Source organism: Triturus cristatus, chromosome 1_1, assembly GCF_964204655.1.
Source record: "Triturus cristatus chromosome 1_1, aTriCri1.1, whole genome shotgun sequence".
Classification (NCBI taxonomy): Eukaryota; Metazoa; Chordata; class Amphibia; order Caudata; family Salamandridae; genus Triturus; species Triturus cristatus.
In genome coordinates this window covers 818,678,933-818,706,058 of record NC_140579.1, presented here as the reverse complement: position 1 = coordinate 818,706,058, position 27,126 = coordinate 818,678,933, and positions in this window count along the sequence as shown.

Here is a 27,126-nt window from a genome sequence, read left to right as displayed (position 1 = left end):
ATGAATCTATAAAAGAAACAATACTGGAGAATGGCACAACATTTCCAAAACTGGCTGACCTAAAAACGATTATATAAAGCTTGGTGTGTGGGGCATCCTATGGACCATGAGTACGCATTTTCCTCTCCTGTCCATGACATCCACACCAGACTGCATCTCATCTTATGCACCAACCATCTGGGGTCAAAGGTTCTCCATTTGGAGTACTTGGCTTGCACTCTATCTGACCAGTGTCTACTGCAATTAGCCCTGCGATGAGGTAGACCATGCCTGTGGGTACCCACCTGGCAGCTATAGACTGAGGTGTTGCTTGATCCCCGATTAGGGAAGATCTGTTGAAGTGTTTCACCCAATACTTTGACCTTAACAAAGAATTCATCCCGTCCAGGTTATGCGCGGACATTGCATGCCTGCTGTGTGGGGGGTTCGCCGGGTCCTGCAGGAGGAACTGGTGGCACTTGAGAGGGAGCTGTGCCCCTGGAGAGGGTTGTGGCTAATCGCATCACAATGGTTGAGTGGCTCCAGCTGCTGCGCAAACAGTATATGGAGGCAGAAATGTGCCTAGGAAGGCATGACTACAAGCGTTGACTGACCATGCTTCATGCCGAGACTGACCGGTCAGGATGACTGTTGGCATGGCTGGTTAAGAAGGACCAACAGTGTGTTCCTAGTGGAGCCATCATACAAGATGACGGCCTACTTGTAGTCACACAGGCTGCCATCAATGATACTTTTCGGGATTAGTACCACACTTTATACAGAGTAGGGGACGCGCCTCCTCCTGAAAAAATACATGGGTTCTTGAATGGACTGCCGTTACCCCACTTGTCCTCACTCCAGCGGGCCAAACTAGATGAGCCCATCCAGCTAGAGGAGATAAGAACAGCCATAGCTCAAATTGCCCAGAACAAGACCAGGCTTGGCAGTTCGAGCTGGACTGTTCCCATGAGGCACAGGGTCAAAACTGATTTGCATATGGCCAGGTCCAAACTGGGGTGGCATGGTGAGCAAAAGAATGATGGAAGAAGAAGAATATACTTTTATTTGATTTCATAAAAAAAACATAAAAGGGCGGAAAAACCACTATGAATAAAACTTACAAGGATATACATTGTAATTATTTTAGTAAAAGACATAAAAAGACGGTGTGTTTATACATTTTTTTTTTTTATTTTTTTTTGAGTTAACATGTAAGCAGAGCTTTCGGGTGATTTCAGAGCCAGATGTTCTAACGCTGCATGAGTTGGTTAACAGGTTCTGCATTGGCCAGGTCTTTTGCTGCATTTTTTAGAAAGTTTATAGCTCTGCAAGACAGTGGGATGGATGAGCCTGTGAGACAGTGAATCACTGCTGCTCTACAAGTTCTTATTTGTTCCTTCCTGAAGAGCTCCCGAAGGCCCGTTTTGCACCTTTCTGCCAAAGCAGGGCAGATGCATAGTAGGTGCAGTAAGGACTCATCCCAAGCTCCACACAGGCGGCATTCCTTTGATTGCCATACGTATATCCATTTTGGGGTCAGGTCCTTTTTATGGGTATGACCCAATCCTTAATAAAGTGAAAAAGTGTTTTTCTGGTGCGGAAAGTGATCTAGCAGGTAGGATTGGGGTTGCAGCCTCTGGTATGACTGTATCACGGCCCAGGCGTGTTTGTTTTTTGCTAGGGCAGTTTTGTCTAATAATATAGAATGCCGTTTTATGGCTTTGTTGACCAGTGATTTAAAGCCGGAGTAGGTAGGAGCTGTAAGCCATGCCTCCTCTAACTTCAGTGCTGAGAGGGAGGCCTTCAGAGCTTTGAAGATTGAATTTTTGAAGCTGGCTTGCTTTTCGATTTCTGCCCAACAATAGTGTGCGAGTGTGTTTTCCTCTGCGTCCCGCATCCTCCAGTAATACTTGACTAGTGTGCCTTGTTTGTCGGGGATCTGGTTTTTTAGACCATACTCAAGTCGGATTTGGGCTTGCGGAATGTGGCGGGGGATTGCAAACAGCGTCTTAAAAAGAATTGATTGTTCCAGGTTCAAGCCTGTAGCGTCCTTGGCATTTTGGATTTCTGTGCCATATGAGATAGAGGGCAGGAATTTTGCTGCTATAACCTTTAGTAGGTGTCCAATGGAGCCACCTGCAAGTTTGTTTTTAAAAATTTTGAAGGCAAACTGCAGCTGTTTGGATTTCGTATGACCTTGGGACAGATGAATCTTGAAGATGAGTTTGCGATCAATTTGGAAGCCTAGGTTTTTGTATGAATCCACCTCGGTCAAAGGTCGCTTGTCCAAAGTCCAAGTAAATTTGCGATCGGCTTTATGATGTTTGTTAAAGCGCATCACCTTTGTTTTTTTGTGATTGATGGTCAATTGGACCGAGGTGGTATAGGCTCCGAGTTCAGTGATTAATAATCGTTGTAAACCAATTGGCGTTTGCGCCAGTAAGACGATGTCATCCGCGTATTGAAGGCTGGGTATGGGTGTTGTGCCAAGTTTCGGAGGGTCACATTGGATTGACCGAATGTGCTCTTCCAGGTCAGCGTTGTAAATGTTAAAAAGGCACGGTGCCAGCACACACCCTTGTTTTAGCCCGTTGAGTGTGTGGATCTTCTTAGTAATGCTGAGCCCATCTCCTTTCCCAATCTGGACCCACGTCTGGGAGTACAGATTGATAATGGCCTCCAGCAACTTAGCTGGGACCCCCCAGTTGCGCATTTTTGCCCATAGCTTAGCTCTTGAACCTTGTCAAAGGCCGCTTTAAGGTCGATGAAACATGCATAGAGTGGCCTTGATTTTCTGAGGGCTTGATTGGCCAAGAGTGTTACTGCAGAAATATTCGTCAGGGTGCCCATCCCGGCACTAAATCCGGTTTGCGTTCAACAAATAATGTTTGTTCGCGCCGCCCAGTCCTCTAAATCTACCGGCAAATTTGATGCATAGATTTTAGCCTCCACGTCAATTAATGCGATCAATCTGTAATTTGAAGGATCGGAACGAGAACCCGATTTGTATATTGGGCTTAGAATGCTTCCTGTCCAAGAGTCTGGGATCGTGTTAAAAGTTAGAATGTCCGAGAAAAGAAATGACAAATGATCTGCCCAGAGTGGTGGGTTGTGCCGAAACAAGGCGTTTGGGAAGCCATTAGGCCCAGGGGCACCCTCAGATCTTAATTTTTTTATTGTTTTTAGGACTTGTTCTTTAAGGATCTGCGGAGGAAAGTCTGAATCGGAGGGGGAGTCGTTTTTCACTAAGTCTCTAGCAGTAGCATCATTACTAAGTTATTCAATGTGGGCTCTCCATGTTTCCTCCATAATGTCCGAGTTATGGTGTCGGTTCCTACCGGTTGTTAACTGGTTGATGATTTCCCAGAAAAGCTTGGAGTCTTTGTTTGCAAGAGTAATGGAGTTCCGCCCAGAGATGTTCCTGGAATACTTTCTTGGCCACCATGATGTCTCTTTTAAGGTCTTTTCTGGCTTTGGAAATTAGACGCAATTAGTCTTTGGTGGAAGGTGAGCCCTGTGTTCTTAGTTTTCGTAGGTTTTTGTTCAGTTGTTGTTTTTTAATTCTGAGGCTTTTGGTGAACCATGCTGCCCCCAACGGTTTTCCTGCTTTTTTGCCAGTAGCTGGTTTAGACCATTTTTGATTTAGTTCAAAGATGAATGACTCCCAGGCCTGGATGCTGGATGGTTCGAATTTGGATTTCTCTAAGATGCTAATACATGTTTCCATAAAGTCACTTATATTATCCTTTTTCCAAATGATGCGTTTGAGATTATGGCAATGGAGTTCTTGCGACGTTGCGTTAGTGAGTATTGGATTTGTGTTGTTTCTTAAGAGTGTGAAGGATTGCGGTTGATGGTCGCTCTCTGCTCTGTCCAAGATTTGAAAGTTTGTGATCTGGGGAACGAGGTTATGGTCTGTGAAAGAATAGTCAATGATTGAGGCTGACTTTTGAGTGACCCTTGTGTATGCCGCTGGGGTGTCTGTCGGGCTATGACCATTAAGCATTCGCAGTGAGAGGTCGTACAGATGAACTGCGCATTGCTTGCCGAGAGTGTCACGTCGAGTTTTGGCCTGAGTGTGCCACCTGGTGCCATTTGTTTCTTGCAATAAAGTCATGTTGAATCCCCTGTCAGAATGATGTTGGCGTCGGGGTAGGCAAGTTTTAGAGTGGCAAGTGAGGCTAATAAGTGGTCAATGCTTGCCCATTTTTGTTTGGGCGCAGGGTCAATGTAAATGTTTATGATCAGTAGGCTGGTGAAAGGCGGAGTGTCAAGTTTGACACATAGCAGCCAGGGGGAATTAAGGTCTATGGCAACGGCGAGTCTGGAAGTGTCGGTTGAAATGAAGGTGGAGAGGCCCCCTTTTGCTCTCCCTTGGTTAGTCCCCTTTGTAGCCAGATTCTGGAATTCCTTGCAACCTACTAGGGGAGTAGATTTTGTTAGCCAGGTTTCCAGGAAGAGGAGTATTTTGTACTGTGTAATAAACTCCATGAAGTCCGGGTCTTCTAATTTCATCCCGAGACCAAACACGTTCCAGGAGCAGATTTGGTGGCCTTTGGGTGAGTTTGTGGCAACTTGTGGATTTTTTTATGCCCCAGTTTGGATGATTCCAGGCTTGTTGAAGTGCCGGGATCCAGTGGGCTGACTGGCTTCAGGGTGAGCAAAGGTGATTGTGATTGTCCTGGCCTTGGAGTCTATGCCTGGGAGAGGAGTTCGGTTATCCGGGCCTTTGGCGCCTTTTAACAGACCCGCTGGATGTTTAGGCATGTGTAATGGGATGGGATAACACGGGGGGGGTCGATCTTTTTTAGCTCAATGCCCCATTTTTCAAAGGAGACCCTCTGCTGCCAGATTTGCTCAGTGAGGAGGGAGTCGGTGAACGTGGCGGTGGTTGATTCTTGGAATTCCACTGAATGCTGATTCTGGTAGAACTCTATGCTTTCAATGTCCCTGGAGTTAATGTGGCTCAAAGTAGGCAGTGCCTTGAATTACTTTAACAGAACACTTTTGCATCAAAGGCAAGTGCGGAGAGACGGTAGTATTGTCTTGTGTTGGTGTTTTATTAACCTTTATGTTAGTGGTGACATTGCATCCCGGACTTGGCTTGTCAATTTTTTCAAAGTTGCGGCAGTCTTTCCAGGCATTGTCCTTTAGCGTGTTGTCCTTTCTGGGGCACATTGTGGTTGGATAGTTCGGTTCAATCCTGGACGGAAATACGGAAATACAGAATTTGCTGTTTGTTTAAACGAGGTATTAAGGTGTTGCTTCTCTTTCCTGGTTGGTAAATAAACTGTCTAGATCATTTGGCAGCGTTTGTTTGATTTTGGTATAATTTGGACTGCTGAGTGTAGCGACGGAGTCAAGTGGGGCAATTAGGGATTCCTTGTTGCTTATTGCTTCCAAAGTATTTAGGACCTCATCATTGATGCTTTGTTTCCTTCCCTCTTCGGGTTGAACAGTAATTACGTTAATTAAATGACTTGGTTGCTTGCTTTTTCTCGCTTTTCTAAGGCATTTTTTCTCCCGCGTAGTTACTTTAATCGGCCTTCCAGGAGATTGGTCATAATTATCGAGAAATGGAGAGGCCGAGGTATTGGAATTATCATGGCCATTTACAGCCAAGGGTGCAAATGCATATTCTAAGATTGACGTTGAAGATGGGCCCATGCTGCCGATAATTTGTCCTTCCATGGGCCTGAGGCGTGCCGTATCCTTTACCCGTAGATCCTCGTGAATTTTCCCTGCCTTGGGAAAATTGTTTGAAAGGGCTTCCTTGATGGTGCCCAGGAGGACTGTCAGTAAGACTGGAACCGCAGCAAGTTTATCAATGATTTGAGTGCAATGGCAAGTAGTCTCTTGGTCTCGCTGTACCTTCACAATCATCTCGTTGAAGCTATGTATTTTTTGTTCGATCCCCTGGACGTGAGTAGCTAGAATGTTTAAAAGATCTTGAGTGTCAAGCTTGTCAGCGTGGAGGGTCATAGCTTTACTGATTGTGTCTAAGGTGTTGAGCAGGAGTGGCCAGGCAAAAGATGTTGGGGAACGGCTGGATTCTTCAATGGGAGCCTGAGCATGGTGTTCCATATTACTGGTGGGGGCTGGGAGCCGATCGCTCTGCCTCTGGCTTCTAGGTGGCGTGCAAGATAAGCCCCTTATTCTTGTGCCCTTGGTTTGAAAGAGTGGCAGAGCGGGGTTGGATCTGTATGTGTTGAACTGAAAGAACGACTCCTCCAGTGGTTCAAATTGGCTGGGGTATTGGTATTTATTTTGTGTAGCTTCCAGCTGGTGCGAAGATTGTACGGGCCCGTCTCTGCTGTTTGTGTTAAGATTGGTAGGCTCTATCGCCTCGAGGTGGCAGCCGCCTGATAGCGTGATCAGGTTGCCAAGTGGACTCATGGTATTTGAGATCAATTGGAGATTGGTGGCGCCGTCATTGAGGCTTTTGGGGTCTTGGGAGCCTAATAAGAATAAGGGTGAGAGTGGTGACTGCAAGCAGGGGGATGCTGAGAGAGACTTAAAAGACTGAAAGTGGTGATGAATTTGTGCCTCAATAACAACGGGTATTGGCTTTAGGTGCAGATCCGAGGAGTGAAGTGCATTGGAAGATAGGGTTTGGAGGCTTGGGACTACGGTGGTTGTTTAAAGAATGATGGATTTAACCCAGATCTCTTGACTGGGGGTGAATGTTTTGATTTGTTCTGCATTCCGTCCATCAATTGTGTGTTGTTAGAAATGGGATTTCTGGCTGGCTAAGGTGTGCGCCAAAGCCAGGCAGAAACCACCACTCTAGTCAGGGCAAGGAAGTTACAAGCCAAAGATAACACCTGCTCACCCCCTTGGTAGCTTAGCACGAGCAGTCAGGCTTATCCCGGAGGCAATGTGTAAAGCATTTGCGCACGCACACAGCAACAACATCCCAGGCCCACCACAAAAGAAACTCCACACAAGGTTATATATAAAAATAGCCTTTGTATTATCATAACACATTAAAATAGTAAGCACATATTATACAGGGTGCAAACTGGCACTAGGTCATATTTACAAGGGAATATTTACACCTGACAGGGCCCACTGGACCACTGTCAGTACCATCACAAAGCGAACTTAGTAAACGTAGAACTTATCATAAACATAGAACACAACCAGTGACTACTGGTAATCACTGTACTTAGCATCAGCCTGTAACATAAACTACATTATGCACAGCATCACACCAGGCGCGAATTACCTTCTGCGCCCCCCTCACCATCATAAACGCCTGAGGCAGTCATCTCACCAGTCTAACCGCATTGGACCCTAACCTCCTAAGTATAACTACATTAGGGAATAACTCACTAGCATAAACCATAATATGCGAACCAACCTCATAATCATAAACCACAGTTTGAGGTATAACACAGGGCGCGTAAATCATACTAAATGAATAACATTTCCAAGCACCACACTCACATTGGAAGTCTAAACGCATTAGACACTAACATCCCAATCATAAATCACATTAGGCATGACCACATGAACATAAATCACATTAGGGCCTGACGCCCTACACAACTCACAGTCCCCCCCTGGCCAACTGGCCATCTCAAAAGGGGTCTCAGATGCCCTATGTCCCAAGAGTCACGGCGCGCTGCAAAGGCAGCGGAAGTCAAGGGTGCGCAATCTGCACAGGCCTAAACGTTGCAGCTGGCACTAAGTGCTGCGCAGCTGTGAATGTCAGGGGTAAAGGAGTGCATCTCACTCCTAACACAGGCATGTCTCCCCAAAGCAAAAGAAAGACCTAAACGGTGCAGCTGCCCGCTACTTGCTGGGCAGCTGGGAATCAATGGCAGGCCTGGGCTCTTAATGGCCCTTAAAACAAATGCGCCAGCATGGGAGCCATGCAAGGGCTCTAAAAAATACACCTGCCCCCATGGAGCGCACTGGCTCCTGAAATAATCCTGCCACAACAACGAGAAAGAACTTGCCCCCTCGGTGGAGCCACGTAGGCTCTGGAAGGTAATTAGGCCCAACGACATGGGAGCGGCCCGATCTCTGGCAGGGACGCTCAGGGAAAACAACTATGGGGCAGGCACCGATGGCGTGCCTGGATATAGGCCCCCGCTCCCCACCAGCTCCACTCACCGGCCAGGAGTCATCTCTGCGGCGGTCCGCGGGGGTCTGGGATTTCGGCAGTCTCCTTTTGCTTCGCCCGGTTCCCTCTCTCGGGACCGGGAGCCCGCAAGGCTCCGGATGTGTTCTGGGCACAGGTCCCGCCCCCCGTCTCACTTTCGGGTCACTAGTGGCAGCGGCAGCCCGCTCCTGTGAGCAGATTTAGAAGTGCGGGGCGGGCTCCCGTAATAGAATACAAACTGCAGCCATGCCGAGTGGGCTCCGGCGAATCAGGTGGAATACGCAACTGCAGCAATGCCGGGTGGGCTCTGGCTCCGTAAAATCAGAGCGAGGTGGCGGCAACTACGGGGTGAGCACCCGCCAGTTAAAGGAATATGCTACTTACCAGTATGCATCTGTTCTTGGCATGTAGAGCTGCAGAGTCACACACTTAGGATAGTAGATCGCCATCTGGTTTTGGGCTCGGATGCTTGCAGGTTGTTGTTGTCTTCGGAAGAAGTCTTTGGTCACGAGATAGGTGACTCCTCCCTTGGACGACAGTGCGCATAGGCATCAACTCCATCGTTAGATTGTTTTTCGCCATGATGGGAAATGATGGAGTTTGTAGAAAAGAGAGAGATGTCCATGTGTGATGTCTAAGTAAGAAAATGCTGGAACAGATACAGGTCCCGGGGAGGTGGGTGGGCGTGTGTGACTCTGCAGCTCTACATGCCAAGAACAGATGCATACTGGTAAGCAGCATATTCCGTTCGAGGCATATGAGCTGCAGATCACACACTTAGGATAGACTATATAGCAGTATCTCCCCTAGCGGTGGTCACCTGTATCGGTTGCAGCAGTTTGAAACAAAGTTTTAAGGACAGCCTGACCCACAGAAGCTTGTTGCTTTGCTTGTACATCAACACAACAGTGTTTGGTAAAGGTGTGTGTTGTAGACCATGTGGCTGCCTTACAAATATCTTCTAAGGGAATGTTTCCTAGGAATGCCATGGAAGCCCTATTTTGCGTGTGGAATGCGCTCTAGTGGGAACGGTTAGTGTGCGTTTAGCCTTGTGGTAGCATATTTGGATACATTTAACTATCCACCTAGCTATCCCAGATTTGGAAATGGGGTTGCCTTTATGTGGTGGAGAGAAAGCGACAAACAATTGTTTTGTTTTGCGGAATGATTTGGTTCTGTCGATGTAGTAAAGAAGGGCTCTTTTAATGTCTAGGGTTGAAGAGCTCTTTCAGCTACCGGGTCTGGATTTGGGAAGACTACTGGTAACTCTATTGATTGGTTAAGATGGAACGGAGATATGACTTTTGGAAGGAATTTCGGATTTGTTCTAAGAACCACTTTGTTACGGTGTAATTGTAAGAATGGTTCTTGTATGGTTAAAGCCTGGATTTCACTTACCCTTCTGAGGGATGTGATAGCGATAAGGAAAGCCACTTTCCATGTGAGGAACTGTAGTTCGCATTTATGCAGAGGTTCAAATGGGGGTCCCATGAGCCTTGTAAGAACAATGTTTAGATTCCACACTGGAGAGGGTGGTAATCTGGGAGGAATAATTCTTTTTTGTCCTTCCATGAAGGCTTTGATTGCAGGTACTCTAAAGAGTGACAAGTGTTGTCTATTTTGTAAGTAGGCTGCTAATGCTGCTCGGTGGAGACGTATGGATGAGTATGCCAAGTTACATCTTTGCAAGTGCAGTAAGTAGCAAATGATGTCCTGGATGGATGCATTCAGTGGGTTTATATGATTGTTAGTGCAGTAAATGGCAAATCTTTTCCATTTTGCAGCATAGCAGGCTCTAGTGGTAGGTCTTCTGGCCTCTTATAATATTCATGCAGTCTGGTGGTAGGTTGAGATAACCGAACTCTAGGACTTCAGGAGCCAGATTGCCAGGTTCAGTTGATCTGGATCTGGGTGTCTGATTTCTCCATGGTTCTGGGTTAATAAGGACGGGGAGAGATGCAGTTTTTGGTGTGGCACTAGCGAGAGTTCCAGTAGTGTTGGTGTTGGACTTGGCCCTTTTTGCAGGGTCATCCCTAAACTTTTTGCCTTCCTCCTGTATTCTTTCTGACCTGTTGTTGGCTGTTTTATGACTCTGGGCACCTTACCACTGCCGATCAGTGCTAAGGTGCATATGCTCTCCCTATGGTAAAAAGTTGACATTGATTGGTTTCCATGTTTGGCTTATTTGGTTTACTATCAGCCCCTAGTAAAGTGCACCAGGAGTGCCAGGGCTTGTAAAGGCAAATGCTGCTGGTGGGCTAGCAGCACTGGTTGTGCCACCCACAGAAGCGGCCTAGTAAAATGTGTCTAGGGTCTGCCATCGCAGAACCTGCGTGCAGTCTGGTACTGTCATGCTGACTGCGCAAGTGCACCTACTTGCCAGTCCCTAAACCTTCCCTTAACTACATATTAGTCACCCTATGGTAGGCCCTAGGGCAGGGTGCATTGTAGGCATAAGGTAGGACATGCCCTGATGTGTGTGGCATGTCCTAATAGTGAATTACAGCCATTTTCATTTTTCACTATTGAAGGCTACCTGCTCTCCATAGGCCAGAATGGGCTGCTGGAATTATTACACGCTATAATCCCAGCGGACTCAGAGAGCATGGTAGAAAGTCAAGTTTAGTATGCCTGAACTCAGAATAATAAAATACTTCTTTTAGTAAAGTTTATTTTAATATCCTGTGTTTGTAAATACTACTTTTAGAAAGTTAGTATTTACTTGCTTAGCCATTTCAGTCCGCCTCTGCTTTGTGTGTGTGTGCTGCCTAGTTTCAGTGAGGGGCAGGGCTGGGGAATTCCAGGAGACAGGCTGGCTGCCAGGTGGTGGGTAGAGAGATTACACCAGGATGGGTGGGAGGAGTACACCTTGACTCTGAATAGACCTGTGCTCTGCCACCACAATGCTGGCTCCGCCCCCTGTGGAGCGGCTGATGTCTCTGCCCTGTGCACTGAAAGGAAAGAGCAGAGTCACCACAACAAAGTGCTCCAAAACCAGACTGAGCCAGGCACAGGCCCCCTGGCGACAAAGAACAAAAGAAACTGTGTATAAAAGAAAGAGCCCTGCTCCTAAGAAATCAGATCCTGTTTACGCCAAGAAGAACCTCTGCCCGAAGAGAAGGACCTGGGAAAGCTGCATGGAGGAGTACTGTCTCTAAACCTGAGAGACTGGCCTGTGGTGGGTGCCTTGCTGCTGGAAGGAGAGGAAGAAAAGACTGAGAAAGACAATCTCCAAGGGCTTGCTTGTGAACTTGCCCCCTGAACTGTGCCCCAGGAACAGTGGGCGCTACCCCTCCCTGGAAGAAGAGGAAGCTGCTGTGGGTGGATTGCTAACGCTGACCCCAGAGAACCTGTGTGCCCCCATCTCGCTGAGCAACGCGACTCCTGAATCGACTGTGCTGCTGTGAGCACCGTGAAGGCCTGCCCTGCCTGGCCTGAGCAAAGTGAACAACTGCCCCCTCGAGCCGGAGCTCGCAACGTAAGGAGAGACTGCCTGTGTCCAAGCGCCGAGCCTCTGCGACCCCAGGCCATAGAGACCACTGTGAGGACTGGCGGCGCACTGGTTCGCCGATTCTGGCCGAAGCCGACAGCACTGCGCGCTGAAAAATCCCCCCCGAGCTGCCCGTCCTGCTTCCAACATCGAGGTGGGCTGTGACGTCCTGAGGCGCCCCACGAAGCATCGCCGTCCACTGAACAGCGGGACTGCAATGCGACGCGGGACGCCCCTGCCAAGGACTGCTGAGGCCACCACGAACTTTGCCTCCAAGAATAAGGTACTGTGAGCCCCAAGCACCCCTGTACGATGCGTACTTTCCTGTGTACGGTCCGTATGGCGCTGTCGTCCCGCTACGCTACTCATGCGAGAAGCGTGAGTCTTTGTGCAGTTTGCACCAAGCCCGTACTGCGTGTCCCTGCACCTGTACGGCCCGTACCGCTTTAAAGAACTAGACGCAGCTCACGCGGAAAGCGTGAGGAGTGGCAAGAGGCGTACCGGACTCGTACGACGCGTACCTACGAAGGTACGGCCCGTACGGCTTGAGTCCCAGTACGCGTGCTCATGCGGGAAGCGTGAGAAACGGCACGAAACATTCTAACACTGGTACGAAGCGTACGGAGGGCCCTACGGAGCGCACAGACCCCCAGAAAGTGCAGATTGCACCAGAAGTGACCATTTAAAGAACTGTGGCCTCCTGAAAAGTGATAACAAGTAACTGGAACCTCATTTTAAAGTGAAACACTATATTCTGAAGCCTGCTTAAAGAACTTTACATAAAGAACTTTATTTTTATAAATACAGTCTTGTGTCCCTGTGTGGTGGGTTGGTGGTTATTGTGGGACGCCTTAAATGCTTAACCTAATGCCCTCTGGAATCTAGCCTGACTGCTCGCGCCACGTTACCTAGAGGGTGAGCAGGGGTTATTTTCTAAGAGTAATCCTTCGCCCTGACTTAGAGGAAAGGGTCCCTGCTTGCCGCAAGTGCATACCTGCGCCAACCAGAGACCCCGGATTCTAACAGTTGGGAACCACGGTTGGCGTGCCCATGTGGCAGCTACTAAGATCAGTTTGAGAGACTGTTGCCTGAGCTTGCGTACCACTAATGGAATGAGTGGGAGATGCGGAAAAGCGTATGCAAATCTGCCTGACCAGTTCATCCATATTGCATTGCCCTTTGACTCTGGGTGGGGAAACCTGGCGGCGAAGGTTGGGCATTTTGCGTTTTCGTGTGTGGCAAACAGATCTATGTCTGGTTGGCCCCATTGTTGGAAGAAGGGTATTAGGACTTGGGGATGTAGTTCCCATTTGTGGATCTGTTGATTCTGTCGACTTAACAGATCGGCAATCTGATTGTGAACCCCTGGAAGGTGTTCTGCAAGTAGGTATATTTTCTGGGGAATGGCCCATCTCCAAATGTTCTGTGCGAGCTGGGACAGCTGGAGAGAATGTGTGCCCCCTTGTTTCTGTATATTATACATGGCTGTCATGTTGTCTGTCCGGATGAGGACAGTTTTGTTTTGGAGATGTAGTTGGAATGATTTCAGTGCTAAGAACACTGCTAGCAGTTCCAGGTAATTGATATGGAGCCTTTTTTGTTGAGTGGTCCATTTGCCCTGAATAGTGTGGCCGAGGAGATGGGCTCCCCATCCTGTGAGCGATGCGTCTGTGGAAGAGGCTCTAGGAACGGCCGCCCTTTGGAGAGGTTTGTTATGTTCCACCATTTGAGAGAACGATTTGTGCGGCTGTCCACCAACACCAGATCCGTAAGTTGTCCGTGAGCCTGGTTCCACTGACGTGCTAGACATTCTTGCAAGGGGCGCATTTGAAGTCTGGCATAAGGCACAATGAAGATGCATGACGCCATCATGCCTATGAGTTGCATGAACACTCTTGCTGGAAGAGAGTGTTGGATTTGGAATTTTGCGATAAGAGCTTGTATATTGGCTATCCTGGCTGGATTGGGATATGCTAGGGCTGTGGAGGTGTTTATGGTGGCCCCTAGATACTGATGTATGTGAGCAGGTTGGAGGTGAGATTTGGGATAGTTTATTGTGAAGATTTGGATGGTTTGGTGAGTGTGTAGAACACACTTGTTGAAAGACTTGGCTTTTATTAGCCAGTCGTCTAGATACGGGAAGACATGAATTTGTTGCCGTCTGAGATGTGCTGCTACTACTGCTAGACATTTTGTGAATACTCTGGGTGCGGCTGTTACCCCTAATGGAAGGACTGTAAACTGGTAGTGTTGTCCGTCCACCACAAACCTTAAATAATTCCTGTGGGCAGGATGTATGGGAATGTGGAAGTAGGCGTCCTTGAGATCTAGGTTGGTAAGGAAATCGCCTTGTTGCAGTAGTGGGAGCACTTGTTGAAGAGTGATCATATGGAAATGATCTGAGTTGATATACAGATTTAGTGGTCTGAGGTCGAGTATTGGTCTTAGAGTCCCGTCGTTTTTGGGGATTAGGAAGTAGAGGGAGTATACCCCTGTACCCTGATGTTCTAAGGGAACTGGTTCTATTGCGTGTTTTTGAAGCAATGAGAGAACCTCTTCTTTGAGAAGTGTAAGATGGTCCGGTGACATGGAACATTGTTTGGGTGGTATGTGGGGGGGGGGGGTAGTTGTGAGTTCCAGGCAGTAACCATACTGGATAATTTGTTTGACCCACTTGTCTGTTGTAATGGAGTTCCAGACAGGTAGGAACTGTGTTAGTCTTCCCCCGACCGGAGTGGAATGGTCTGGGGGGAGTGGAGGAAAGTCACTGTTTTGTGGCAGGGGAGGTGCGATTGTTATTACCTCGGCCTCGTCCCTTGTTGTTGTTTCCTCTGTATCCGCCTCTAAAATATCCTCTACTGGGGGATGTGTGTGTGGCGGTTTTGAATGTAGAGGAGGAGTCCGTTCCAATATATTTGGAGGCTCCTCTATAGAAGAAGCGCCGAAAGGAGCCACGTGGTTGGGGAGACTGTAATGCTCCCATGGACTTAGCATTTTCTGTGTCCTTTTTCATTTTTGCAAGGGCAGCGTCTACTGCTGGCCCAAAAAGCTGTTCCTGATTGAATGGCTGACTAAGTATAGTAGTTTGTACTTCTGGCTTAAAGACCGAAATGCGTAGCCATGCATGTCGTCGAAGGAGCACACTTGTGTTAATTGCTCTAGAGGCGGTGTCTGCGGCGTCAAGTGCACATTTAATTGCTGCATTTGAAATGAGCTTTCCCTCTTGAATGAGGTCATTTGCCTGGGCTTTATATTGGTCTGGCAGGTGTTGTAAGAGAGTCTCTAATTGGTCGTAATGGGCCCTGTCATAGCGTGCTAGTAGGGCTTGGGTGTTGGCAATACGTCAGTTATTAGCGGCTTGTGCTGCTACTCTTTTGCCAGAGGCTTCCAATAGTTTGGATTTTTTGTCTGTGTGTGGTGTATCTCCTGTGGTTTGGGAGATGGCGCGTTTCGAGCATTGGAAATGACCAAAGAATCCAAAGGGAGTTGCCCTTTGATGTAATTAGGATCTTCCGGGGCAGGCCTATATTTCTTTTCGATCCGTGGGTTGAGAACCCTGGCACGAACGAGGTCTTTAAAGACTTCGGGGGCGTGTTTTATGACTCCTTTAATCATGGGCAGAATTTGTACAGACTTTTGAGACTGTTCGAAAGTGTTTAATAGGAAGTCTTCCTCTGGTGTGTCTGAGTGCATTATGACGCCGTGGTATATTGCTGCTCTATTTAATAACTGGCCAAGCCCCAGGTGATCGTCAGGAGGCGATGGTTTTGAGGGATATGGCTGAGGGTCAAGCATGTCTGGTAAAGGGAATGCCCAATCATCCAGTGGTGAGGTGTCTGGATCCGTGAACGGATCATTAGGATTACCCCCACCCCCTAGGTCATCATCATCATCATCATGTGGTGGTAGTGTATGTGATGGAGAGAGTATAGGTAAGGGTGCTGTAGGCAGAGGGGGTGGGATAGGAGGCAGTATAGGAGAGGAAGGAGGGATAGGGGATGTTGAAGAGTCTTCCCTGTTTACAGGAACTGGGGCAGGTGGTGTGTCCAGTTTCCGTTTTTTACATGGCACCGTGGTGACATGTCCAGTCTTGGGGTTGATATAAATCTTTTTCTGCCTTGGGTCGATTGGATCTGGATGAAAAAGTTCTTGTTCTTCAGGAACAGTCTTTGTTACCGATTTTTTCGGTTCCGATCGAGGTTTTGGTTGATCGGTAGCTTGTTTGGCTTTAGGAGGCGTATGAGAGTCCTTAGCCGGTGGTTTCGGTACCGATGATGGTTTCGGTGCCGAAGGTGTATCTGTGGGCTTGGGAACCTTCGGTGCCGGTGTGTCTATCGGCCTTGGTGTTTTCGGAGCCGAGGGCTTCGGAGCCGATTTCGGTGCAGAGTGGTCTTTTGTCTTCGTTGTCGATGGTGCCGGTTGTACAATGACATGCGGTTTGCTCGGTCCCGAGCTACCGGAAGGCTTATGTTTCATCGGAGCCGAGCCCGGACGCGGGGCTTCTGAAGGATGTTTTCGGTCTCGACTGGGGTCAGCAGGCGAAATCTTAACCAATGCCTTTGGTTTTGGTGGGGTTGGGGCAGGGGCAGTAGTACTGACACGTTGCCCAGGAGTGATGGGGTCGTCTGAGTCATCTCCTGCTTCGGAAATTATTTGTAGATCTTCAGAATCTTCTTCCGGGACATCGGGGCCTTCATCAAAGATGTCCTCTGGTTCCAGAGCTGGTCTCTGTGCCATGATGTAGCGTCGAGCCCTTCGATCCCGAATGGTCTTTTTGGATCGAAAGGATGTACAGGCTGGACAGCTGGACTCGTCGTGTTCCGGTGATAGGCACAGGTTGCAGACTTTGTGGTGGCCACTGTGCGGAAATTTTGCTCCACACTGGGGGCATTTTTTGAACGGCGTCCTTTCCATGAGCCGTAGGCCTCACGGCGTGGATACGCGTCGACGTCCGGAATCGAGCCAATGTAATGGATGTCGAGAATGAAGGTGCTTCGATGTTTTGTGTGAAGTTTTTCGCTTCGAAAGGCTTGGAATATTTCCAACCGGAGCGGAAAAGTTGCATCAGAACCCAATGGCGGAAAAAAACAATCTAACGATGGAGTTGATGCCCATGCGCACTGTCGTCCAAGGGAGGAGTCACCCATCTTGTGACCAAAGACTTCTTCCGAAGACAACAACAACCTGCAAGCAATCGAGCCCAACACCAGATGGCGATCTACTATCCTAAGTGTGTGATCTGCAGCTCATATGCCTCGAACATAAAGATACCGGCGGGGTGGGCACCCGCCGGGACAGACAATAAGTGGGGTAGACACCCGCCGGGACGGCATCAATGGGGGAATCCCTACCTCGGGGAATCCCCTCTCTGAGGGGTGCAGCGCTGCGCAGCCCCCAGGCTCTCCTCCTTTGGGGGGAAAATAAGTTCAGCACTCCTAGTGCGCAGAAAGGCTGAAAGTCTCTGTAAAGTCCTGGGCATCAGCTATGTAGCAAAACAGCTCCCAGCAAAGAAAAGTCCTCCAGGTATCCAGGGGCAGGGCAGGGCCCAGGGAGGCAAGCCTTCCCATGGGCCCCAGCAGCAGCACGCCCCTGGTAGTTTCAAGTCCAAAAACAAGAACCTTTTTCATGGGGTCACAGCCCCTTCTTTTATACAGCATTTTCCTTTGTTCTGCAACTGTAGGGCAAGGGGAGAACCAGATACAACTGGTTTAGGAGCACTTTGTTTTGCTCAGCTCCCCTCTTTATTCACAGGACAGGCCAGGGACATCAGACGCACCACAGGAGGTGGAGCCAGCATTGTGAAGGGAAGGCCCAGCCCCATTCAGGTCCCAGGTGCAACTCCTCCCTCCCATCTACATGCAGATCTCTCCATTCACCACCGGGCAGACACACCCTGGCTCCTGGAATTCCCCAGCCCTCTCAGTTCCTGTCAATCACAAGCCAGACAGGCAATTCACATCACACAGCACACAGACATGCCAACTTCTAGAAGTGGCACTTCTCCACCAGTCACAATAAATCTGCGCACACCATTGCGCAGCATTTATTCTCACGAGTTCGCACATACCAAACTCTCCCCTGCACTCCTCTCACATCAGGAACTACCATGGACACACATATCCCCCATGCATTCCTATGGGAGGGCAGGCCAGTCTCACTAAATGTAACACAGAGCGCACTCACTTTACACTGGGACACAGTGCTAAAGTGCCTAGAGGCCTAAAACTACTAACACTACATAGGGGAAAAGGCCAGGATAAATGCAAAAAGTTTAGGGGTGAACCTGCCAAAAGGGCCAGGTCCAACATGTGTCTTTTGCTTTTTCCCCCTAAGTGCACCAGGTATGCCCAGCTGTGGGTCCTGGGCTCACTGTGCCACTAGAATCAAGCTATCCTGGCTGAAGAGGGGTGAAACCCCGAAACCGGTCCTAGGATGATTGTTTCCGGTCCAGGGAGGACCAGGCTTGGCAGTTCGGGCTGGACTGTTCCCATGAGGCACAGGGTCAAGACTGATTTGCATATGGCCAGGTCCAAAATGGGGTGGCATGGTGAGCAATAGAATGATGGATTTAACCCAGATCTCTTGACTGGGGGTGAATGTTTTGATTTGTTCTGCATTCCGTCCATCAATTGTATGTCTTTTGCTTTCTCGCCTTAAGTGCGCCAGGTATGCCCAAACATGGGTCCTGGGCTTACTGTGCCACTGGAATCAAGCTATCCTGGCTGAAGAGGGGTGAAACCCCGAAACCGGTCCTAGGATGCTTGTTTCCGGTACAGGGAGGAACAGGCTTGGCAGTTCGGGCTGGACTGTTCCCATGAGGCACAGGGTCAAGACTGATTTGCATATGGCCAGGTCCAAACTGGGGTGGCATGGTGAGCAAAAGAATGATGGATTTAACCCAGATCTCTTGACTGGGGTGAATGTTTTGATTTGTTCTGCATTCCTTCCATCAATTGTGTGTCTTTTGCTATCTCGCTCTAAGTGCGCCAGGTATGCCCAGACGTGGGTCCTGGGCTCACTGTGCCACTGGAATCAAGCTATCCTGGCTGAAGAGCGGTGAAACCCCGAAACTGGTCCAAGGATGCTTGTTTCCGGTACAGGGAGGAACAGGCTTGGCAGTTCAGGCTGGACTGTTCCCATGAGGTACAGGGTCAAGACTGATTTGCATATGGCCTGGTCCAAACTGGGGTGGCATGGTGAGCAAAAGAATGATGGATTTAACCCAGATCTCTTGACTGGGGGTGAATGTTTTGATTTGTTCTGCATTCCGTCCATCAATTGTGTGTCTTTTGCTATCTCTCTCTAAGTACGCCAGGTATGCCCAGCCGTGGGTCCTGGGCTCACTGTGCCACTGGAATCAAGCTATCCTGGCTGAAGAGGGGTGAAACCCCGAAATTGGTCCTAGGATGCTTGTTTCCGGTCCAGGGAGGACCAGGCTTGGCAGTTCGGGCTGGATTGTTCCCATGAGGCACAGGGTCAAGACTGATTTGCACATGGCCAGGTCCAAACTGGGGTGGCTTGGTGAGCAAAAGAATGATGAATTTAACCCAGATCTCTTGACTGGGGGTGAATGTTTTGATTTGTTCTGCATTCCGTCCATCAATTGTGTGTCTTTTGCAGAACAAGGATGGGCTACCAATCAAATACTATGCCACATTTTCAGCCCTAATGACCCAGCGTCTATTGGAGGTGTTCAATGAAGCTAAGGCGAATGCTCAGGTCCCGGACTCACTCCGTGAAGCACTGATTGTGGTCCTCCCCAAGGCTGGATAAGACCCCATGTATGTTCGTTTTTACTGCCTGTTATCCCTCCTCAAACTTGAATGTAAAATATTGGGAGGGTGTTGGCACATAGATTACTCCCTTTAGTCGGCAGCCTATTGCATGATGATCCGTCAGGATTTACACCTGGGCGCAGCACTTTCCTAAATATTCAATGAAGTGGTGGCTGCTGGCAATAAAAAGTGGTGGAGCAGCGCAGGGGTGGTAGCGAAATAATTTTTAAAAAGGTCTTACCTTCCGCTGCTGCAGCCGGCCGCCTCAGTGCTCCTCTGCTCCCGGCAGTCCATGGGTCCCAGACTCCCCACCCAATCCAGACACTGCCCTCATGCTATTATGCAGCCTGAGATAAGCGTCGCGATTAACCTGAGCAGGCTGGTTTAATGCTTGCCCAGGGACACGGAGCATGTACCTTTTCTCCACCTGCCAGTGCAACACAGCTGGGTTGGAGAAATATAAGTGTGCATGTCGGTTTGGCCAGCCTAAGACAGCGGCCAAACTGACATGCCCACTTACAAGTGCCCACCACCCCTCCTCCCTTCTGCTGTAGGCATAGAGGATGGCCCACCCCGTCCCACCCTAGTCTCCCTTCAACTCAGTCAGTGAAAAATAAAATGATAATAAACTTGTTTTATTATCATTTTATTTTTTACCCGCTGGCTCTAAGCAGTGGAGTGACGCTCTTCTGCCATTATGGAGGAGCCGCCGCTGATCCGACGACTCATACATGACACCCTATCTGAGGCACATAGCTGGGTAGCAGTGTCTCTTGACATAGAAAAAGCCTTTGACACCTTCAGCTGGGACTTCTTACTGATGACCCTTATGAATTCCACAGTGAGTCCAGACGGGCCAGTTGGTCTCAGACTGCTTCTCCATCCACAGGAGAACCAGACAGTTGTGCCCAGTTTCCCCGCTAATGTTTGCGATAGCCATGGAGACCCTGGCTTGCTGCTTGCACCTATGCTGTACGCAGACAATACTTTGGTCTTCTTGCGCGAGGTGGGGGTCTCCCTTCTGGGTTTGATGCTCTTGCTTGATGAATTTGGGGTCCTCTCTGGGCTCAGTCAATTGGCCCAAGTCATGCCTGTTCCCCCTCACTCCCACCCCTACACTTCATAGGGGTGTTTTGCCGCAGCATCGTCTCAGATGGTGTCATGATACATTCAAATACTTGAGCGTCCAGATACCATACCGGAAAGGACCTCAAGGTAGGTAGAAGGTGGTGATCAGGTCGTTCCAGGGTTCCCTCTCTTTGTGGCACTTGCTGCCCCTCTCCCGTTGGGGCGAATGGTAATTGACAAAATGCTTGTGCTGCCCGCTAATCTACAGAGGCCCTTGCTCAAGGGAGGATTTGGCACACAATTTTGAAATGTATTATGTGGCAGCACAGTTGCAGTGGCCGCTGCATTGACGGGGCATGCCCGAACAGTCAGCCATCCGCACACTCCTGGGGGAGATGATCATCTATACCTGGCTGCAAGACAGTGGTGGCATGGATGTGCTGGCAACAATTTGTGCATGGGAGGTGCCCCCGTGTAACATATTCACCCCTAATAGTACTATGGCACCTACCAGGCCTCTGGGTAGTGGCTGGGAGACTTGATTCTGCATCATGGTAGGAAGCAGTGATATCTTCCATGATGGTGGTGCAGTTCAGAACACAAAATCTCCTCCTGCTTCCACGGACGGAATGATTCCACAGTCACACACACATACACACATCACACGCTGGTGGGGCCCATAACACCAACATTCATTCTCATCAATCTGTCCGTGCCTACAGAGGAGAGATCTTTAATTTAACTTCCAAACTACAATTCTATTTTCTTTAGATGGAGGAAACCACATCTATTTAATTTTACCCTAACAATTCCTCCATCCGGAGGTCAATTGGATCATTTAGTTGATCTAGAGATTTGATGATAAACACTTCAATTCTTATACTAATAAAATAAACATTTTTAAGAAATAACCACCCGACACAGTTCTTCAAACAATAATTTTTCTTTATCTAATTAAATTGCAGGTTAAAATCCTAACAAATGCAATAGTATCTTGTGTCATAATAACCTATTCTGGCTAATTGTCGTTCTCTAAGTCAGAATCGGGTCCTCAGAAATTCATCAAAGAGTCTACCGTCCCGTCCTCTGCTGTCAGCGTAGTGAATAGCATCGATCAGGGTGCGTCTCAAGCTCGTTGGGTGGTAACCTAATTTCCCTCTCTGGACTACTAATATTTATACAAAAATTTACATATAATAGAAACATTTAATATTTTCTAGGCTTTTCATTGGCTGAATTCAGCCCCGTCCCAAGATTTTAAGAAACAATTTAAAAGTTCTCATACGGATGATGTATTAATCTATGCGTATGGGAAAATCGTTCCCAGGTCAGGAAAGTATCAGTCTATTGTGAAAAGGTGGCTTTTGGTTCTTAGTTTGCAACATTTTCTTCCGTGTTCAGGGACATTGGCATCTCGCCCAGAGTAGTCTTCATGGACCTGGTTCAGGGGTTCAAGGAGATGTTGATACGTAGTCAGTGCAGACGCCTTCCTCTGCTGTCAATTGCATGAAGTCATGTATTTTAGTGTGGATTCAGTTGGCGGCTATCTTTTAGCAGGCCGAAATAGTCAACTTAAGGTAAAAGAAACACAAAACGTAATTAATACATAGAAATGAATAAAACAATGATATTCCCTCACTAATACCCTTATGTGTATGCATTTATCTAACCATATGCCACATTTAAAGCCGTTAATGCTGCTTTATTTAAGCGCAAAACACATTAACATTGCTTGAACTAACCATATAAATTTAATATGCGTACAAACTTAGTTCACTTATTATTTTAGCCATGCAAATGCATTCCCACGTGTATTCTCTTGGTTAATAAGGTTGATTAGTTCAATTACCACACATTATTATTCATTAGAATTAGTTCTTTAGTTGGTTTAGTAAAACTTATGTAAATGGATTGGGTATACCAAAATATTTTATTTTACCCGCTCCAGCAATCCCCCCTTTGGTGATTTTATCACCACCACAAATTTCAATTTGGTTTTCCCCTTTGCAGAAATTTGAAATGTCTTTTTGCTTAATTAAAATTCTGTTTCCCTTTCATCTTCTCTCTGGGTTCTATCATACATATTCTCCTTCCACTCTTCCATTTCTATTTCATTGAGATCTTTTTCTGGTTTCTTTTCTCTCTTTTTGTAAATTTCTCTTTTCACCTTCTTTTTATTTCTTCTATATCTACAACATATACATCCTAATCTAAGTAATAATAATACGAAAATCACACAGGTTAATGGAAATAATATTTTCCCTATTATAGTACTACCTAATTTACCTAGGAAAGCTTTTATAGCAGCCATCTTATTACTAATTCTAGTCCAGATACTTTCAACCTCCAGTGGTTTTATTTCGTCATGCAATTCTGTAATATTTTTGATATAGACTTTTAGATCCACAGACTCCACCCTCTTTTGCCAATAGAATATCAAGGGCAAGTCGATTTTGCATAATCATAGCACGCATGGCAACTAATTCAGTATTTACCAATAGAAATCCTCCAGCTGTGCTTGTTGACAAACGATCCACAATGGTGGACAGCTTCCGAATAGTATTTGCATTCAAAGATATTCCCACTGCTGGTATCAAGGCTCCAAAAATATCACCTACAATTTCTAACCAGGTTTCTCTTCTGATACGCATTAGTAGGTTATTTGGTCCACTATTTTCTACTCTATCCATGTGAAAGATCTTTGGAAAGACCAGGCCTACATAACATGTGCCATACCAATGGTCAGGCAGCCTGTAATAAGCCTTATTCCCACACATATAATACAATCCAGGAAAAACTGGGTCTTCTCCACCTCTAAATCCCCATCCGGATGCAATGAAGTATGTATCATGACACTCACTTGTCCCTATGTATATGTAATCATACTGGGATCTTTCTCTCATGATGCATAATTTGCCTTTCTGTGGTGAATCTATAGCTATTGTTGGTCTAACATCACCTTGCGTTTCCTTGTTCCCATCTATTGCCCAAATGTTTTCCCCTTCTGATGTCCTTCTGCATTCTTGTGTATTTTCAATCTTCTCTCCTCAACCATATCCAAGAATGTTTTCTCTTCTGGTTTCAAACTACAAGTTAAATTGTTCTTAAAAATATACTCTAAGGTTAGTTCCTTAGACTCTATAAAAATTTCTCCTAATGTATTAGCTTCTTTTGCTGGATTTAATTCTTTATTCATGAGCAATCGTCCAAGAATATTATCTATGTTAGACAAATTATACTCTAATTTTCCTACTTGATAAAATATACTAGTTAAGACGCTACATGTTATTCCATAAGTTGCTGGGAGGTGATGATAAGTCACCCCTTCTGAAACAGATGCAGGTAATTGCATGCAGACGTAGCAATCCCTTACTTCCATTGTGTTTAACATATTCATATAACAATTTTGAAAACACATTACTAGAGAAATCATTTATTGACCCATCTTGATGCACATGCTCTGTGCTTGTTCTAACCGGTATTACTTTTTGTGAGTTCTTCACGATATTAGTCATATTCTCAGTATGTCCTGCTAATGTATCTAAAGTTACTTTGAAAGAGATCAAAAGAGCAAGTACGCTCCAAAGAAGCATTAATAGTCCTGTACAACAGCAACATGTCTTGCACCATCTTCTCATGAAGGTACATCTACTCTTATTATCATCTATGTTAGCCATCTTGTTAGATTTAACCGTGTCTTTTGACTTAGCCTCTTCTACTCCGCCCCTTATAGCCTTTAACAGCTAAACTTATCAAGTTGTCCAAAATTTTGCAATTTTCTTATTCAATCCTGTGTATTCCTACAAGGATCGTCTGAATTTTCTCAGCTTGGTCTTTCGTCGTTTTTTACTTCTTTCTCGTCATCCACATGTAGGATTTCCTGATCTTCCGCTTCTTCTCCAATGTCGGATAAGATAACTCTCAGGATTTCCCCAGTTTCTTCTTCTTTTATCAGTTTCAGCCAAGTCTCCTCTGGATTTCCTTGACTATCTGCCTCTTCTCCTTGTTGAGGCAGTGCCACGTACGTCCATTCAGGTGACTTATATTTCTGATTTGGCTTTCTTGCTCGTTTGTTTGCTTCTGATACTTCTGTTTCTCCCTCTTTCTCTGGGCGCTGACTAGTTACTTCATTCACCTGTTCAGCTTCCGAGGGTTTAGCTCGTATCAATCTGTATCTCAGTTTCTTAATTTTATTTGGCCAAATATCTCCTTTGGCGTTCCTTCTTGGTTTGCCGTCTTTGCCGTTTCTTTCCTCGATCCAAGTTCTCTTTCTCAGAACTCGACCTTCTGGTATCTCTGTATCACTGTCTCCAGATTCTGTTTCATTTGTATTTTCTTTTTCAGAAGTTTCTTTATCCACCTCTTGGATTGGCCCTACTTCTGTCCCTCCTCGGGTCTCTGGCACGCAATCTTCTTGCTGACTAATTGTCCCTTCACCTATCGGGGTGTTGCAGTTCCCTACACCTCCTCGGGGATCTTACGCAATCTGTCCCTCTCTTTCTACAACTGTCCCTTCTTCTTCTTCCAATATTTTCTCAGGTGGAATTTCTTCTACTCTCTCATTTGGTGTAAATGTTACTTCTGACTGAATGTTCTTTTCTTTTCTTTTCTTCTTTCTGTGTTCACCGCTTGCGTTTTGCTCATCTCCAGAATCTGAAGTATCTGAAATCTGCAATCTTTTCCTCAGAATTTCCTCTCTGGGGGTCTGAACTAGTCTTGGCTCATTCTCCCCCCTTTCAGGATTTTCTTTTGTTTTTAGGCTTTCACTGCTTGACTCATCACTTGATTCTGATTCATCAAAGTATTCTTTTCCAATGCCGTCTGCTGGATTTGGAACTCTCAGTGTGTGACTAGCATGTATCCAGTTTTTCAGTCCTGCACACTTCACAGCAGTTGTTGTGGTCAAGATGACCTGTCTTGGCCTTCCCCACCTTGGAACCAGGCAGTTTCTTCTTCTGTGTACTTTTATCCTTACCCAGTCCCCTGGGCTCAAATCATGGGCTGGTTTCTTTTCAAGTGTGGTGGCATCCGCTCCAACCTGGTGAAACACAGAATGAACTGCGTCAGCCAGGCCTTTACAGTAATCCAAAATCATGTCATCAGTTATAGTCATCAGCTTGTTGACTGGCACAAACACATGTCTCATGGCACGTCCCATGATGATTTCATGTGGACTCAAACCTGTGGTTCTATCTGGAGTAGACCTAATGGTCATCAAAACCAGAGGCAAGACATCAGGCCATTTCAAACCTGTGGCTAAACACATTTTTCCAATTCTATTTTTGATGGTACCATTAATTTGCTCAACCACACCAGAAGCCTCTGGTCGGTAGGCGCAATGCAGTTTCTGTTGTACACCCAATGCTTCACAAATTAGTTTCATGATCTCATTGTAGAAATGTCCTCCTCTATCTGATTCAATGGTTATTGGGAACCCGTACCTTGGGATGAATTCCCTCAACAATAGCTTGGCCACTGTGATTCCATCATTTCTTCTGGTCGGGTATGCCTCCACCCACTTAGAGAACAGACAAACTACCACCAAAACATACCTCAGTTTGTTATAAGGGGGCATTTCAATGAAATCTACTTGCATTCTGGTGAAAGGTCCTCCCTCCCGACCTATGGTACCCAGACTCACCACTGTTTTTCTTCCAGGATTGTACTGCTGACATGTCAAACATCTCTGACAGAGACTCTCTGCAATCAGCCTGAATTTTGGATTATACCAGGTCTGTTTAAAGGCCCTTATCATGGCATCCCTTCCCAGATGTCCTTGGCCATGATACATCCGTGCCATGGTTGACATCATGCTATCAGGCATTACTGGTCTTCCATCCCGATAGACCCACACATGATCCTTTTCCCTGGGTGCACATCCTGCTTTTACCCACTGTCTCATTTCCTCATCTACTGCTTCATCCTGCAATTGCCTCACTTCATCCCATGTTCCCACAACGTTAGTAAACATTATGGAGCAAAAAGACATTTCCTTTTCCTTAGACCGATTAATCGAATATTTGTTTCGGGCACAATACTGCGCCATGTCATTGGCAAACCAGTTTCCGGTAGTGATGTAATCACTACCTTGTCCATGAGCAGCACATTTTACCACAGCCAACTCTTTGGGCATTTGTATTGCCTCAAGCAATTTTCCAACCACTTCTGCATTCCTTATGGGAGTTCCACTTGAGGTCAGGAAACCTCTTTGCAGCCATAATTGGCCGAAATCGTGGACAACTCCGAAGCCATACTGGCTATCAGTCATCACGGTCACTCTCGCATTTCTCCCAATCTTGCATGCCTTGGTTAATGCCACTATTTCTGCTACTTGAGCGGATCTAACTCCTTTCAAGGGTGATGCCTCTATAACTGCTGAAACTGTACATACTGCATAGGCTGCGCTCAATACTCCTTCATCCGTTCTCAAACAGGATCCATCCACAAAAAGCACATGATCACTCTCTGGCAGTGGTAGATCTCTTATATCAGGACGAGGTTTTGTGCAGTAATCAAGTACATCCAGACAATCATGATCAGCTTCTTCTCTTATCTCCACTCTCTCTGCATCAGGCAAAAGTGTGGCTGGATTCACATTCACACATCTTTCCAGACTCACATTGTTTGCACCTAGAATGACTTTTTCATACTTAGTCAGCCGACTATGTGACATGAACTGTGTTCGACTCCTTGTTAAAAGGATC